Here is a 16,857-nt window from a genome sequence, read left to right as displayed (position 1 = left end):
TTTTAACCCCTGGAAATCAAAGACACACTTCCAGTCCCCAGTCAAAGAGGGAGTCTCAAAAGAAATTTAAAAATACATAGAATGAAATGAAAATGAAAACAAAATTTATCAAAATATATAGAATGTAACTCTAGTGGTGCTGAGAGGGAAATTTACAGCAGTGAGTGTTTACATTAAAACAAAGGAAAACTATATCAATAACCTAAGTTCCTACCAAGAAACTAGAAAAAGAGCAAAATAAACTCAAAGAAAGGAAAAGGAAAGAGCACAGATTAAAGCAGAAGTTAGGGGAACTGAAAATTTCCTGTTAGGAATAGGAAATCCTCTATTATAAGAATATAACAAAGAATCAGGGAAACTAAAAGCTGATATTTGGCGGGGGGCGGGGGGGGGGGGGAGGGAAACCAATGAAAAGTAAAGTCTCTAGCAAGACTATCAAGACCAAAACCGAAGAAGATATAAATTCCCAGCATCAGGAATTATATAGAGAATATCACTACCAGTCTTGCAGCCTTGAGAAGATTCATAAGAGAATACAATGTCCCTGGACTTACGGAGTTCATTCTCTCTTATGGGTTACACAGTAAACAAGCAAACTGGTTAAGAAGCAAGAAATAATCAGGTAGCACTCTGGCTATGACTAAAATATTTCCAGGTGATGTGAGACAGTGACAAAGCAGTGACTTGAGATGGAGAAGACAGGAGACCCCTGTGCAGTGTTGATGTTTAAGCTGAGAGCTAAATAGAGAGAAAGAGACAGTTCTGAGACTCTCTAGGCAGAAGGAGAATCTCTCAGGCAGGTGTGGGGGTTAGTGCAAAGGCCCTGAGGCATAGAAGAGCTTGGTGTGTTTTTGGATTAGAAGGTAGGTGTGATTGGAGTCTAGTGAGCAGGAGATGCTGGCTGGTAAGACAGATCACCAGGGGCCAGATCAGATGAGACTTTCCAGGCCAGGGGCAGGGATATAAGCTTGTGTTTTTGTATAAAGGGGATATTAGGGGAAGTTTGAAGCAGGAAAGTGACTTGTTCCGAACCATGTGTTTAGGTGAACACTATGGTTGCTACTGGGGCTTCCCTAGTAGTTCAGTTGGTAATGAATCTGCCTGCAATGCAGGAGACCTGGGTTTAATCCCTGGGTCAGGAAGATCCCCTGGAGAAGGGAATGGCAACCCACTCTAGGACACTGGCATGGAGAATCCCATGGACAGAGGACCTGGTGGGCTGCAGTCCATGGGATTGCAAAAAGTCAGCTTCCAGGTGGCTCAGAGGTAAAGAATCCACATGCCAAGCAGGAGAGGCAGCAGGCACAGGTTCAGTTTCTGGGTCAGCAAGATCCTCTGGAGGAGGAAATGGCAACCCACTCGAGTGTTCTTGTCTGGGAAATCCCAAGGACAGAGGAGCCTGGCTGGCTACAGTCCATGGGGTCTCAAAGAGTCAGGTACAACTGAGCGACTGAATGGCCACCACATGGTTGCTATTGGAGAATGGACAGCAGAAAGACAAGAGTGGAGGAAAAGACAAGTTGAATGGCTCTTGCTGTGGATGTGGTAGAGACTCTTGGCTGTAGAAGTAGAGAAAATTATATTCAAATAAATTTTGACAAGTGATAACTTTTTACCTCAACATTAAAATTTAGAATAAGAGATTCCACTGCTAAGCTTTTATTCTCAGTATAGACTTGCTAACAGTATAATGAGTGCTTCTGTGTTTTTCCATCTGTAGTTATTATGTATTTTCTTGACTTCATCATGAGTCATAGTGATACAGTCCCAAAAGAGAAGCAATGTAATAGGAACCACATTTATTATTACAAAAGAAAAGGTCCCAAAATGCTTGAAAGAACATTTCACATCTATACCAATTTCAGCACTCAATTTAAGTTGAAAAAGTTTGCTTTTACCAAGTCTGTGTGTTTTTGGAAACATTTGCCTTTTTCCAGTTGGGTTGTTTAGTTTTCATCTTAATTCTCAGGTAGAATTTCATATGCTAAAACTAACGTTACAGTCATGACAGTGTTTTTCACATCTAAAAATTTTTTTGGTTTTATCATTATCAGCAGATTTATTTCATGTTCACTTGGCATCTGTATAAATAAAAAGAATGGAAATTATTTTAAATGCATCAAAACTATGATTTTAAAGCAGATTCACAGTGAATACTAGCTGTGCTGAAAATAATACTAAAATCTTTTAAATGTCAGTCATTAATGGACTGCTTTTGGTTTTGACAGCATGTGTATGCATGTGAGTGTGTGCGTGTGCTCTGTCCTGTCTCTTTGGGGCCCTGTGGACTATAGTTCGATACACTCTATCCCTGGCATTCACCAGGCAAGAATACTGGAGTGGGCTGCCATTTCCTACTCCAGGGGATCTTCCTGACTCAGGGGTTGAACCCACGTCTCTTGTGTCTCCTACAGTGACATGTGGGTTCTTTACCACATCCGCCAACTGGGCAGCATAAGATTTTGTAAGTGATCTGGCTAAAGACAAAAGTGCTAAAAATCTTATTGAACAACAATGTGTTTCTTAAGGTTTGGGCATGTAACTCCTCTTAGACCAAGAGTGAAGATTGTCTCCACTTCCTTCTAGGTCACGTGCTATCTTTCCTAACTGGAAAAGATAGAAGGCAGGAGGAGAAGGGGATGACAGAGGATGAGATGGTTGAATAGCATCATTGATTCAATCGACATGAGTTTGAGCAAGCTCTGGGAGATGGTGACGGACAGGGAAGCCTGGCATGCTGCAATCCATGGGGTCACAAAGAATCACAAATGACTGAGCGACTGAACAACAGGTCAGTGCAGGCATATACTAAGAACAGAGGGCTGAGTGTTTGCAGGTACTCAAAATGATTACCTTCTAAAGCCTACAAGTGCTAGAAATTGGAAAAAGTAACCAGCCTTCCTCAAAGCATGATACAGACCCTTTCATGCTCATGAATTCTGTCAGTTCCAGTCCTTTCATCCATGAAGACAGAGAATGACTTCTTGGAGCTTCACATCAGAGTCCATAGCTTAATAAACTACCAAGTGACATTCTTATTATGGTTTAAGTGCTTCCCTTATGTTTCCTAATTCAATCATGGTTAACAAGGGAAAAATTACTCCCTAGGTTGGAAGTTTTAATTAATAATTATACTGAAACAAAGCTTAGACTTTGATGCATTTTCACAAAGAAAAGTCTTGAAGTTGATAGAATTCTCCTTTTCATGTTTTTGTTATCACTAGAAGCAAACTGTCTTGAAAAATATCTTAACAATAGGGCTTTGTGTTGAAGTGATACTGATAAGATATGACTGGAAAGAAAGAAAGAGTTGGCTGTGCCTTATACACATATTGACAATCTGGAACCCTGTAGCTAAAGAAGAATCTTCATTTCAAAAATGATATTAACTCTTATATTCCCAATACACACTAGTCATAGGAAAAAAAATCAGGGATCCTAGACTATCATTCTTTTATTTGTCAATTTGATGTATATCTATTGATATCTTTTACTGAAATATTATATGTCAGGCCCTGTTCCGGGTACTGGACATACAGCTAGGAATGAAGCGAAGTCCTACCCTCTTGGAGTTGCCTTTGGAGAGAGTCCACTAATATAGACCGGAAAAGATAGTGTTCTATAGTAGGTGATGACTCGCATGGCAACTTCAAGAGGGTAGGACTTCGCTTCATTCCTAGATTCATTTATTTCATTCATTTCCTTAAACTTCCCCAGTTCTCTCCCTCATTGTGATCCTAGCTTTGACCCCTTTCTCTCAGATCCTCATGTGACTGCTTCCTTTGCACAACCCATATCTCAGTTCAGACAACACTTCTTCCAAGAGGGCCTCCTTGACCATAATATTAAAACATATGTACAAGATACACTATATATTAAATAGAATTGTACCACAATTCAATAGGTAGACCCTGCCCCCTCCTGACCCAGTCCCTCTCCCCACAGATCTCACTTCAGAGTAAGACTCTTGTCTCAGAGGAAAAAAATCTGAAAAATGAATTTTGTGGAAGAATTTAACCTCTTCTCTTGGTCTTTGTGAGATCAAAAAACAAAGGAAACAAATGAAACTGATGTGATACAGAATTTGCCCTTGTAGCGAATGTCTGTATTAAATTTTGTGCTCTTCAAATATTATATTTTGTTTTAAAAAGTCCACAGACTCCCTACAAATTATTAAGGAAGTGAACAAAATTTTGAAATTTCAATTAATTCCAGAATTATTTAAATAAATAAAACTGTAAATTGAGACAGAACTATAAAATGAGAGGAAAAGATGGTGTTTAAAATTTACAAAAGCGTGTTTTTTAGCATAATACATGCTTAAATTTTGTAATTGTTCTCCATGGTTCAATCTATAAATGTTTATTCACTCAAGCTTATGACTTAATGTTGTTTAAATCTTCTATATCCAATTTTTGTTTTGGCCAATTGTGAGAGATGAGTGTTAAAACTTCCCATTATAACAATTGATTTGCACTTTTTCCTTGAGATTCGGTTGATTTTTATTTGATTTCGCTTGATGCTGTTTTATTGTGCTGTGCTGTGCTTAGTCACTCAGTCATGTCCAACTCTTTGCAACCCCATGGACTGCAGTCTGTCAGGCTCCTCTATCCAAGGGATTATCCAGGCAAGAATACTAGAGTGGGTTGCCATGCCCTCCTCCAGGGGATCTTCTCAACCCAGGGACCAAACCCAGGTCTTCTGCATTGCAGGCAGATTCTTTACCAACTGAATCACCAGAGAAGTCCAACAATCCTGGAGTGGTTAGCCTATCCCTTCTCCAGGGAACCTTCCCAACCCAGGAATTGAATCAGGGTCTCCTGCATTACAGCCAGATTCTTTACCAGCTGAGCTACCAGGGAAGCCTGCTGTTTTATTTAGTTCAGTTCAGTCACTCAGTCGTGTCCAACTCTTTGATACCCCATGTTCTACAGCGTGCCAGGCCTCCCTGTCCATCACCAACTCCCAGAGTTTGCTCAAACTCATGTCCATTGAGTCGGTGATACCATCCAACCATCTCATCTTCTGTCATCCCCTTCTCTTTCCGCCTTCAATCTTTCCTATTTTACTAGGTGCATACAAATATAATTTTTATTTCAAGTCAATTTACTTAAATCAAATTTAGTAGCTATCACTAGTTATCATTTCTTCATTTCTAGCCTTAAAGTCCTTTTATTTCCTGTTAACAAAGCTACTCTCCATGATTTTTATGAGCAAACAAAAACATTCTTGTTATTCCAATCAAGTGATATTTAATCTTTAAAATTGTTTACACATGTGATTTAAGAACTGCGCAGCAAAGAGGGGCCAGTGAGGCAGCTTAGGGCAGCAGCAGCAGGAAGGTGTTAGCATCCCCAGGGCTGGAAGGACAAGGAGAGGATCGGGTGCTCTGGAGCCCAGAAGCTGGTTCTATGAGAGCAGTAGCTAGATCACAGCAGGAGCTGCCCATCAGGAGATGAAAACACAGAGGGAGGGGCTTTCCAAAGGAAGTTGCCTAGAAGAGAAAGCTGCTAGAGCACAGGTGAGAAATAGCTCGCTCCCCATTCTTTCTACCCTCTTGTCCTGTCAAGCTTCACACTGGCCAAAACTACACAAAACCAGAGGGCAAGGGAACCTGGGAATAGCGGGCTCTGTGATAAACAGCAGGGCAACAGAGTGAGGAACAGATATGAGAGCAAACAAGCTGTTTCTTGGCACTGTTAGGTTTGCCTGGCATATATTTTTCCGTCCTTTCATCTTTCTGTGCCTTCTGATTAAGATGCTGACTTTTTTTTTTCAATATCCTATATTGCCTATAATTTTGTTTCTGTTGTTGGTCTGATAATCCCTGAATGAATGTTAGTATCTTTAAATTTTTTTTCATGTGGTTATTTTGGATTTATTGAGTTTTTTTGTACTATCTGCCCTCACTCCATGTTTTCTTTCTGCTAGTTTAGAAATATACCACCTTTCATCATTATCCTTATCCATCTTGAAGAATGTGTTGTCACTTGGGGCTTTTTTTTTTGGTTTGTGTGTGTGTGTTTATTGTATGCTTGTTAGTAATAAATTCTCTTCATTTTTATTGGCCTGAATGTCTTATTTTACCTTCACTCTTGAAAGATAATTCCAGATTGAGGGTTATTTTTTCCAAGCATTTTTCTTTTGGTTTCTGTTTCCATTGAAAAGGCAGTTATCTTTCCTTTATAGGTCATCTGACTTTTCTCTCATACCGCTTTTAAGATCTCACTGCTTTTTGTGCTCTGCCATCACATTAAGATGTTCCTACCTGAAGCTCTCTTCAAGAGACAGTTTCATATAAGGATTAATAGCATGAACCCAGGAGCCAGATTGCTCCTATAATTTGTGAGCTATGAAATCTTGGCCATATTAGTTAAATTTTCTGTGCCTAAATAATCTCCTACATTGTGAGGATAGAGGAGTCAATACATGTAAATTGTTTTGAATTCTGTCTGGCTTGTGTTAAGCAACCTTTCTCTGTTAGGCTTTTTAAGGCTTTTAAAAAAATCTTTTAAACCTCTTTTTCTTACGATTCACTGAGAGCCACTGAATTTTCTGAATCTGTTTCATTTATACATTTAAATAGTTCTTTTCCTTCATTCTTCCTGTTAGATTTTGAAACCTTGATGACATGTTTATTGGAGTATCTCACTCTATCATACAAGTCTCTTAACCTCGCATTTTTTCAGGGAGCTCTTCCAGTTTGTGAACTCCTTCTACAGTTGTTTCTAAATCACTGTTTAGTCAGTTCATTCAGTTTCTAATTTCATTTCTAGAATCTCTATTTACTTTATTTATCCAGTTTCCCTGGTCAATTTTCATAATCTCTTATTCTTCTGTCGTGTTTCTATGCTATCTTTTAAAAGACATTTTATATTTCTATTAAATAATTCTAATGTTAAGAGATTAAGGATTTGATTCTATAGTTCTTTGTTTAATATGACTTCATTTAGATAGCTTGGCTTCTCCTGTTTCTAGATATATTAATACTTCTGGAATTTCAGCTGTGGGTGTTCCCTGGGGCTGGTTTTAGCTGTATTTTTCTGGAGATGATTTGCTTTTGCTTTGTCTGGAATGGTTGAAGTCTGAAATGAAGATTCAGTAGTATGTATTGCCTTAACATCTGAGACTGGAGGGCATCAAATGGACAAATCACAATTCACCTTCCCACTGTACTGTCTAGAAAAGGTTCTCTAGCTAAACAACCCTGCTTATGATAGAGGCCAGGCACAGTGCTTATTGATCCCTGAAGAGCAGGCTTACTTTTCCCACCAGCCTGCAGAATTATTCAAATAAGCCAATCATCAATTCAATTCAGTTGCTCAGTCCTGTCCAAATCTTAGCGACCCCATGGACTGAAGCACACCAGGCTTCCCTGTCCACCACCAACTCCTGGAGCTTGCTCAAATGCATGTCCATTGAGTTAGTGATGTCACCCAAACATCTCATCCTCTGCTGGCCCTTCTCCTCCTGCCTTCTATCTTTCCCAGCATCAGGGGCTTTTCCAATGAGTTGGCTCTTTGCATCACGTGGCCAAAGTACTGGAGTTTCAGTCTCAGCATCAGTCCCTCCAATGAATATTCAGGACTGATTTCCTTTAGGATTGACTAGTTTTATCTCCTTACAGTCCAAGGGACTCTCAAGAGTCTTCTCCAACACCACAAATCAAAAGCATCAGTTCTTCAGTGCTTAGTTTTCTTTATGGTCCATCTCTCACATCCATACATGACTACTGGAAAAACTATAGCTTTGACTAGACGGACCTTTGTTGGCAAAGTAATGTCTCTGTTTTTTAATATGCTGTCTAGATAGGTCATAGTTTTCTTCCAAGGAGTAAGCATCTTTTAATTTCATGGTTGCAATCACCATCTGCAGTGATTTTGGAGCCCAAGAAAATAAAGTCTGTCATTGTTTCCATTCTGTCCCCATTTATTTTCCATGAAGTGATGGAACCAGTATTCTTGCCTTGAGAACCCCCTGAACAGTATGAAAAGGCAAAATGATAGGATACTGAAAGAGGAACTCCCCAGGTCAATAGGTGCCCAACACGCTACTTGAGATCAGTGGAGAAATAACTCCAGAAAGAATGAAGGGATGGAGCCAAAGCAAAAACAACACCCAGCTGTGGATGTGACTGGTGATAGAGGCAAGGAGGTCCTATGCTGTAAAGAGCAATATTGCATAGGAACCTGGAATGTCAGGTCCATGCATCAAGGCAAATTGGAAGCAGTCAAACAAGAGATGGCAAGGGTGAACGTCGACATTCTAGGAATCAGCAAACTAAAATGGACTGGAATGGGTGAATTTAACTCAGATGACCATCATATCTACTACTGTGGGCAGGAATCCCTCAGAAGAAATGGAGTAGCCATCATGGTCAACAGAAGAGTCCGAAATGCAGTACTTCGATGCAATCTCAAAAACGACAGAATGATCTTTGTTCGTTTCCAAGACAAACCATTCAATATCACAGTAATCCAAGTCTATGCCCCAACCAGTAACACTGAAGAAGCTGAAGTGGAACGGTTCTATGAAGACCTACAAGACATTTTAGAACTAACACCCAAAAAAGATGTCCTTTTCATTATAGGGTACTGGAATACAAAAGTTGGAAGTCAAGAAACACCTGGAGTAACAGGCAAATTTGGCCTTGGAATGCAGAATGAAGCAGGGTAAAGACTAATACAGTTTTGCCAAGAAAATGCACTGGTCATAGCAAGCACCCTCTTCCAACAACACAAGAGAAGACTCTACACATGGACATCACCAGATGGTCAACACTGAAATCAGATTGATTATAAACTTTGCAGCCAAAGATGGAGAAGCTCTATACAGTCTACAAAAACAAGACAAGGAGCTGACTGTGGCTCAGATCATGAACTCCTTATTACCAAATTCAGACTCAAATTGAAGAAAGTAGGGAAAACTGCTAGACCATTCAGGTATGACCTCAATCAAATCCTTTATGATTATACAGTGGAAATGAGAAATAGATTTAAGGGCCTAGATCTGATAGATAGAGTGCCTGATGAACTATGGAATGAGGTTTGTGACATTGTACAGGAGACAGGGATCAAGACCACCCCCATGGAAAAGAAATGCGAAAAAGCAAAATGGCTGTCTGGGGAGGCCTTACAAATAGCTGTGAATAGAAGAGAGGTGCAAAGCAAAGGAGAAAAGGAAAGATATAAGCATCTGAATGAGGAGTTCCAAAGAATGACAAGAAGAGATAAGAAAGCCTTCTTCGGCGATCAATGCAAAGAAATAGAGGAAAAGAACAGAATGGGAAAGACTAGAGATCTCTTCAAGAAAATTAGAGATACCAAGACAACATTTCATGCAAAGATGGGCTCGATAAAGGACAGAAGTGGTATGGACCTAACAGAAGCAGAAGATATTAAGAAGAGGTGGCAAGAATATACAGAAGAACTGTACAAAAAGATCTTCACGACCCAGATAATCATGATGGTGTGATCACTCATCTAGAGCCAGACATCCTGGAATGTGAAGTCAAGTGGGCCTTAAGAAGCATCACTATGAACAAAGCTAGTGGAGGTGATGGAATTCCAGTGGAGCTGTTTCAAATCCTGAAAGATGATGCTGTGAAAGTGCTGCACTCAATATGCCAGCAAATTTGGAAAACTCAGCAGTGGCCACAGGACTGGAAAAGGTCAGTTTTCATTCTAGTCCCAAAGAAAGGTGATGCCAAAGAATGCTCAAACTACCGCACAATTGCTCTCATCTCACAGGCTAGTAACATAATGCTCAAAATTCTCCAAGCCAGGCTTCAGCAATACATGAACCGTGAACTTCCAGATGTTCAAGCTGGTTTTAGAAAAGGCAGAGGAACCAGAGATCAAATGGCCAACATCTGCTGGATCATGGAAAAAGCAAGAGAGTTCCAGAAAAACATCTATTTCTGCTTTATTGACTATGCCAAAGCCCTTGACTGTGTGGATCACAATCAACTGTGGAAAATTCTTCAAGAGATGGGAATACCAGACCACCTGACCTGCCTCTTGAGAAATCTGTATGCAGGTCAGGAAGCAACAGTTAGAACTGGACATGGAACAACAGACTGGTTCCAAATAGGAAAAGGAGTACATCAAGGCTGTATATTGTCACCCTGCTGATTTAACTTCTATGCAGAGTACATGATGAGAAACGCTGGACTGGAAGAAACACAAGCTGGAATCAAGATTGCCAGGAGAAATATCAATAACCTCAGATATGCAGATGACACCACCCTTATGGCAGAAAGTGAAGAGGAACTAAAAAGCCTCTCAATGAAAGTGAAAGAGGAGAGTGAAAAAGTTGGCTTAAAGCTCAACATTCAGAAAACGAAGATCATGGTATCTGGTCCCATCACTTCATGGCAAACAGATGGGGAAAGAGTGGAAACAGTGTCAGACTTTATTTTTTTGGGCTCCAAAATCACTGCAGATGGTGACTGCAGCCATGAAATTAAAAGACGCTTACTCCTTGGAAGAAAAGTTATGACCAACCTAGATAGTATATTCAAAAGCAGAGACATTACTTTGCCGACTAAGGTCTGTCTAGTCAAGGCTATGGTTTTTCCTGTGGTCATGTATGGATGTGAGAGTTGGACTGTGAAGAAGGCTGAGTGCTGAAGAATTGATGCTTTTAAACTGTGGTGTTGGAGAAGACTCTTGAGAGTCCCTTGGACTGCAAGGAGATCCAACCAATCCATTCTGAAGGAGATCAGCCCTGGGATTTCTTTGGAAGGAATGATGCTAAAGCTGAAACTCCAGTACTATGGTCACCTCATGTGAAGAGTTGACTCATTGGAAAAGACCCTGATGCTGGGAGGGATTGGGGGCAGGAGAAGAAGGGGACGACAGAGGATGAGATGGCTGGATGGCATCACGGACTCGATGGACGTGAGTCTGAGTGAACTCCGGTAGATGGTGATGGACAGGGAGGCCTGGTGTGCTGCGATTCATGGGGTCCCAAAGAGTCGGACACGACTGGGCAACTGAACTGAACTGAACTGATGGAACCAGATGCTGTGAGTTAGTTTTTTGTATGTTGAGTTTTAAGCCGTCTTTTTTACTCTCCTCTTTCTCTTTCATCAAGAGGCTCTTTAGTTCCTCTTCACTTCCTGCCATAAGGTAGGTGTCATCTGTATATCTGAGGTATCTTCCCACAAAAGCAAAGGGTCCCCTCAGCCTCTTTATGCCTCAGAGACTGCCTCTCACACCCCCTGAGTGTTCACTCTCTTTGTAAGGACAGCCTCTGAGTGAGCCTGCATGACACGGTGTTCTCCCCAAGGCTGTGAATATATGTGGCTACCCATCTTCACGTTAAGTGTTGAGTGTCCTGTGTTCAACCATCCTCATATCCCTAAAGGTAGAAAACCCTCATTCACCAGCAGAATGAAGAGGAAGCAAATAAAACATGGGTTCTGAGGTCATTACCAACATATAATGCACTTCATCTAAGTTTAGAGATGCATCTTGTAATGTAAAGCATTAGTCACTCAGTCATGTCCTACTCTTTTCTACCCCACAGACTGTAGCCCACCGGGGTTTCAATGTAAATTCAGGCCCAAATCTCCAGTAAAGTTGAGGAAAGTTTATACCTCTCTCAATGAATGTTTCTCTCTCTCTCTCCCTCATTCATTTTTCTCTTTCACTCAAAGATAGGCTAGACATACATTCCCACCATCTCTCTAGGGCATATTTTTTCCTGTCTACCACTGAAGAAGGTGTTGTAACCCTTTAGGAATTCCCCTGTTTATAGGAGCTGCAATTTGACCTTTTTGTTGTTGTATCACTAAGTCATGTCCAACTCTTTGCTACCCCATGGACTATAGTCCTTCAGGTCCCTCTGTCAATGGGATTTCCCAGGCAAGAATACTGAAATGGGTTGCCATGCCTTCCTTCAGGAGATCTTCCCGACTCAAGCCCATCTCCTGCACTGGAAGGTGGATTCTTTGCCAGTGAGTCAGCCTGCTTAGTCCTCAGGTTTATTTCTTAAGCCCTTACACACAAGACTTCTTAACACTAAGTTGAAACCTAACACTTGTGCTTATTTACTGCATAGTTTCCTTCTCTGTAAAATTCAGTTTTTAGATTTTGTGAAAGAATCCTTTATCTTTTACAGAAGATTTATCATGCTTTTAAGAATATTTGTTCATATATGTTATATATATCTGCACTTATTTTTTGCCCAGAGCAAGAGAGATTTTCTAAACCGTCGCTCTCTTTCTCTTTTTCACACACACACAACCCCCCACATATACACACAATGCAAACTTAACTTGAACTATTCTGCATGTCATTAAATATTCTGCAAGCATGTGATTATTTTTGCTCCACAGCATTTAATCATAGAAATGTAGCATAATTTAGCTAACTCTATTTTCAGACTTTAAGATTTCAGAAATCTTAATATTTTTACAGTTATAAATAGTGCTGCAATGAATATCCTTGAATAAAAATCTTCGTATCTCTGATTGTTTCTGTCGAATAGATTCTTGGAAGTGTTATTATCCTGACAAAGGGTATGAACTCTTTGAGGGCTCACAGTGCATTTTGCCAAATTGCTTTCTAGAAAGCTTGTAGCAATTTACAATTCACTGCAGTGTGTGATAGGTGAAAAGCAATGTATCATCGATGATTTAACGTGCATTTCCTGATTACTCATGAGGTTAAACATTAACTGACTGTGCTATATGTTTAGCCAATTCACTTGTAAGAGTATCAGGTGATTTTAATTATCCACTTTGGAGATTTGTTCATTTTTTCACTCAAAATATTTGTGAATCTACTATAAGCATAGCACTGCATTAAAACTAAGGATTAGCTCAACAGCCCTGCATACTTCAATACCCATGGAATAACTGGCATACCAGGGAACAATTATGTAATGATGTAAGGAACTGTAGCAGCAAATGAGAACTTCTACTCACCCAACCTTCTGTACAAAGGGAGATGTCTTTATTTCACTGTTTTGAATAATCAGAATGAGCCTTAGTATAATCTCTTGCTTTCTATTGAAAATGAAAACGCCGTATTGAAATCTGACTTTAAATGATTTTTAATTTGGCTATTTTACAGTTAATATTGTTCTTCCACTCCAGAGTTGTTTTGGAATCGTTCAGCACTTGCTATTTTCTGTACCAACATCTATTTCAACTCTATCACTTGTTTCCATTATCTCTGGGAAGGGATCTGCTGATTGTTACCTAAGCAATTATATTTCAGTAAAAACTATATAAATAAAAGTAAAACTGAAAATACTTTGAAATGAGCTACTCCAGCAAGCTCTTCAACGTTTTCTACCCATACCTGACTACATTTTAAATATATAACAGAGATCGCCTAGTACCTGCTCTGTCTCATTTAATGTTTATTAAGTGTGAATAATTATTTTAAAAGTTTAAAAATGCACCTATAAAAAATGAGGTAATTCTGAGATATTATTTAATGAACAACATAATACGGTGGTGAAGCCATTGGCTTTTTTTTTTTTTTTCTGGGTTGTATTCATCACATTCTTATGAAATTAACCTTTTCCTTCAAAAAAGATTCTTTCCATGGGCTACATCCCTCAGGACAGTTATTCATTTGTCTTCTTGTTGTATTACTGTTTATCATAATTTTTCATCCTAGTGAAGGCCACTTGTGAAAATTTGTCCATCTCCATGAAACTGTGTGATAGTCCCACCAGGACATTTCTTCAAACCCCAGATAAAAGGATTTACACCTCTTCATTCCCTTTACATCCAGAGACAAAGGGTCAGTTGAGCATGTATGCTTCAGGCAAGAATAAAAACATGCCCACACAGCTCATTCGTCTGTGTGACCAGCACCAGAGGACAAAAGGGAAATATATGTATTTCCACTTCAAACACTAGCACCAGGTAAAATTGAATGCAGGAAAAAAAAGTAGAGTATATCTACTACGTCTAAAACCAAGAAGCTGCTTTATTTAGGAAATATCTTTTGTTTTGTTAGGATAATTATTATACTAATTTCCCCAGTGCACAAGCTTCATGAAGAATCCATTTGCTTTGAAGGTTACAGAATTAAGAAGTCTCTTTCCTCATAGAGAACAGAATCATGGACACAGTGGAGGCAGGAGAGGGTGGGACGAATTGAGAGAGTAGCATTGAAATATATATATTACCATGTGTAAAATGATAGCCAAAGGGAAGTTGTTGTGTAACACAGGGCGTTCAATCTGGTGCTCTGTGGAGACCTAGATGAGTGGAAAGGGGTGGGAGGTGGAGGGAGGGAAGTTTAAGAGGGAGGGAACAGATGTATACTTATGCCTGATTCATGTTGATATACGGCAGAAACCAACACAACATTGTAAAGCAGTTATCCTCCAATTAAAAATAAATGTGAAATAAAAGGAGGAGTGTCTCTCCTACTCTCAGTCACTGCAGGCATAATCCTAGTAGATGTGATGGGCTAGCAGAGTATGGCAATTTTAAAGAAAATCTTATATACATTGAAAAAGAGAGAGGTGAGGGGAAGAAAGGTGTAATGGAAGGAAGGAAGTAGGGAAGGAGTAAAGGAAGAGTCTGCTGGGTGACCAGGCAGCCCTCTGGTCTCTGCTGGTGTTGCTAGTACATCTCGACTCAGTCCTGTTGCCCATGTTGGGGTCTCAGCAGGCTAACCTGAGCTTCCTCTCACGGTAGTGGCGCAGTGACAAAAAAAAAAAAAAAAAAAAAAAGATAATACATGTGTGCCAAGGTCACTCTAGCCCTAGTCTTGAAACTAGCATGTTGTAGCCTCCACTGTTTGTAATAGTCCAAAGCCATTTCAGTATTAATCCGGACTTAAGGAATAAATAAATGGACTCCACCTCCTGAGGGGGCTTCCCTTGTGCCTCACTCGGTAAAGAATCCACCTGTAGTGCAGGAGACCCTGGTTCAATCTCCAGGTTGGGAAGTTTTCCTAGAGAAAGGGAACTCCAGTGTTCTTGCCTGGGAAATCCCATGGACAGAGGAGCCTGGCAGGATATAGTCCATGGGGTCGCAAGAGTCAGGCATGACTTAATAACTAAACCACCACCATTGCAAAATACTATGGATAAGAGAGAGGCAAAGAAATGGGGCAACTTTAAAAAAATTATCTACCCAATAGATAACACTTGTTTAGAATAAAGTTGTGAACATTAGTCTTCCTAATTTTTCTCATTTATCACATCTTTAAGTGTAACTTTAATAAAAACAAATAATTTCCAATTTTGTTATATAAATAACTATGTGATAAGCATCTTTCTTCCCTGGAGATCAAATGGTAAAGAATCTACCTGCAACTCAGGAGGTCAGGTTCAATCTCTGAGTCAGGAAGATCCCCTGGAGAAGGGCATGGCAACCCACTCCAGTATTCTTGCCTGGGGAATCCCATGGACAGAGGAGCCTGGCGGGCTACAGTCCATGGGGTTGCAAAGAGTCAGACACGACTAAGTGACTAACACTGCACTACTACCAGCATCTTTCCAGGTTAGCACATTTAGCCAGATCATTTCTTTCAAGGTCTGTATGTCTCATGCTCAGTCATGTCCAATTCTGTGCGACCCCATAGACGATAGCCCACCAGGCTCCTCTGTCCATGAAATTCTCCAGGCAGGAATACTGGAATGCGTTGCCAGTTCCTTCTCCGGGGGATCTTCCCAGCCCAGGGATCGAATTCGAGTCTCTGCTTCTGCACTGGCAGGTGGATTCTTCACTACTGAGCCCCCTGGGAAGCCCGTAAATGTCTGTATAGAGTTCAACGAATCAGTGTGCCGTAATTTGTTTAACCATTTCCCAATGGATGAAAATATACTTGACTTTTACTTTTCTGTTGCAAGCATATTTTTACAAGCCCATTTTTGTGTGCTTATGATGTTTTAATTGTAAAAATTTGTTTCCTAAAACAGTAATTTCTGGTTCCAAGGGTATACACCTTTTTCATTTTAATGGACAAAATTTATTTTTTCAAAAGAAGCTGTTGGTGATGTATTTATCAGATAACACCAGTTCAGGCAACAAATAACCTTTAAACATGATGACTTAAAGAAAGTCAGACATCGGTCAGGCAGGCATCTTGGGCTGCTCTCCTGAAATACTCAGAAACCCCAGATTCTTTCACTGTGTGCCTCTGCCACCTCAGAGCGTGGCCTCAGAATTCCTTCACTGGGTCCTCTGCATTCAACAAGCTGCCAAGAAAAGAGAAAGTTAGGGTCAGGGGGAAATGAGCCACATTTTAAGGCCACATCTTTTGGCTCCCAATCTGGTACTTGTAATTTGAGCTGGTTTATGAGGTGGTTAAATTTAAATATGCTTTACCTTTTTCTGTCTTCATGAACTTCTGTTTGTTAGATACTATGCTGGATGCTGGACTTCCTTGGTGACTCAGTGGTAAAGAATCCATCTGCCAATGTAGAAGAAGCAGGTTTGTTCCCTGGGTCAGGAAGATCCCCTGGAAAAGGAAATGGCAACCCACTCCAGTATTCTTGCCTGGAGAATCCCATGGACAGAGGAGCCTGGCAGACTACAGTCCATGGGGTCACACAAGAGGCAGACACAACTCAGTGTCCAAACAACAACATGCTAGCTGCTGCAGGACATAATATGGTAAGAATGTAAGAATTTCTGTCCTCAAGAAGATTACAGTCTTTTGGCTGGATGAGAAGGGTATACAAATATGCCTAAACCATAGCCAAGTAAGGAAGACATCATGAAAAGAGAACATACACTCAATCTGGGGCAAAAGAAGTGAAGAAAGACTTAAAGAGCAGTGTGTGCGGAGCATATTTAAACATGCGGTGAGCCAATAAAACATGTTAACTAATACTAGAGGCATGTTTATTGAATCCTCTCCAACCACAGGAGTT

At 40.2% G+C, this 16,857-nt stretch overlaps 1 long non-coding RNA gene across 1 annotated transcript; it reads right to left on the bottom strand.

Annotated features, from left to right (window-relative positions):
- Window positions 1–15,927: 15,927 nt before the first annotated feature.
- LOC138445777 (uncharacterized) lies at window positions 15,928–16,442 on the bottom strand. Its single transcript, XR_011258992.1, has 2 exons — window positions 16,310–16,442; window positions 15,928–16,179 (listed from the first exon to the last, which is right to left on the bottom strand). It is a non-coding gene; the product is annotated as an uncharacterized lncRNA (long non-coding RNA).
- Window positions 16,443–16,857: the final 415 nt, after the last annotated feature.

The sequence above is a fragment of the Ovis canadensis genome, chromosome 9 (genome assembly GCF_042477335.2).
Source record: "Ovis canadensis isolate MfBH-ARS-UI-01 breed Bighorn chromosome 9, ARS-UI_OviCan_v2, whole genome shotgun sequence".
In the NCBI taxonomy this organism is placed as follows: domain Eukaryota; kingdom Metazoa; phylum Chordata; class Mammalia; order Artiodactyla; family Bovidae; genus Ovis; species Ovis canadensis.
This window is presented reverse-complemented; position numbering and strand designations above follow the sequence as displayed.